This window comes from Nematolebias whitei, chromosome 9 (genome assembly GCF_014905685.2).
Source record: "Nematolebias whitei isolate Nwh7 chromosome 9, NemWhi1, whole genome shotgun sequence".
Lineage (NCBI taxonomy): Eukaryota > Metazoa > Chordata > Actinopteri > Cyprinodontiformes > Rivulidae > Nematolebias > Nematolebias whitei.
In genome coordinates this window covers 51,690,274-51,691,348 of record NC_056506.1, presented here as the reverse complement: position 1 = coordinate 51,691,348, position 1,075 = coordinate 51,690,274, and positions in this window count along the sequence as shown.

Sequence of the window (1,075 nt, the reverse complement as noted above, 5' to 3'; positions counted from 1 at the left end):
TGATAGGTCCGTAGAGCATTGTGCACATCTGCTTTTATAGTCTGTTATGCACTTAATGCCCTTCAACATGCTCCGTGCGTCCTGTGAGGAGAAATGTCCCTGGATCTTCTGTGCATATATTGCTTTGGCCCTCTTTATACCAACAGCCAGCTCTTTCCTTGTGCTCCACAGTTCCTGTGAGTCGCCAGGTCTGAAGACGGTATTCCTGTCTTCTATCAGGAAATGGACCTCTGCATTCAGCCAGAGTTTCTGGGTCGGGTAGCACAACACTTGCTGATGTATCAGAGGACAGCAGATGTGTATTCCTCCAGATCTAGTTCTCTCTCATTTACAGTGACCTCCCTGTAGAGTTGCCAGTCTGTTCTTGCAAAACAGTCCTGCAGTACTGGGTCACTTCTGCTGGGCCACACGATGATGGTTTTCTGTATTGGTCTGGAACATCTCATCGAGGGGAGCTAGACAGGGGCCATAAATATGGAGATGCGTTCTGAGAGGCCAAAGTGGGACTGGGGTATGGCTTTATATGCGTTTCAGATGTTGGTGTAAATACAGTCTAGTGTGTTATTTCCCCATGTTGAAATGGTCACATGCTGATAAAATCTTGGCAAATTATATTTCAGATATACGTGAATAAAATCACCAGCCACAACATAAAAAGCCTCTGGATGCTTGTTTTGAAGTGAGCTGATGATATCATGTAGCTCCCACAGAGCGTTTTTAGCATAAGCATCTGGGGCTATATAGACAATGATATAACCGCTGTAAACTCATGAGGTAAATAATGTGGTCAACATTTCAGTCAGTTCTAAAGCCTCAGAGCAGGAGCTGTTTATCAGAACACGGTTTGTGGACCAACCTTTGTTTACGTAGACATATACTCCGCCTCCCTGTGTCGTCCCCGTTAGCTGATAGACTAATGTAAGACTGAACAAAGACTGATGTAAGACTGAACTGAGACTGAAGTAAGACTGAACTGAGACTGATGTAAGACTGAACTGAGACCGATGTAAAACTGAACAGAGACTGAAGTAAGACTGAACTGAGACTGATGTAAGACTGAACAGAGACTGAAGTA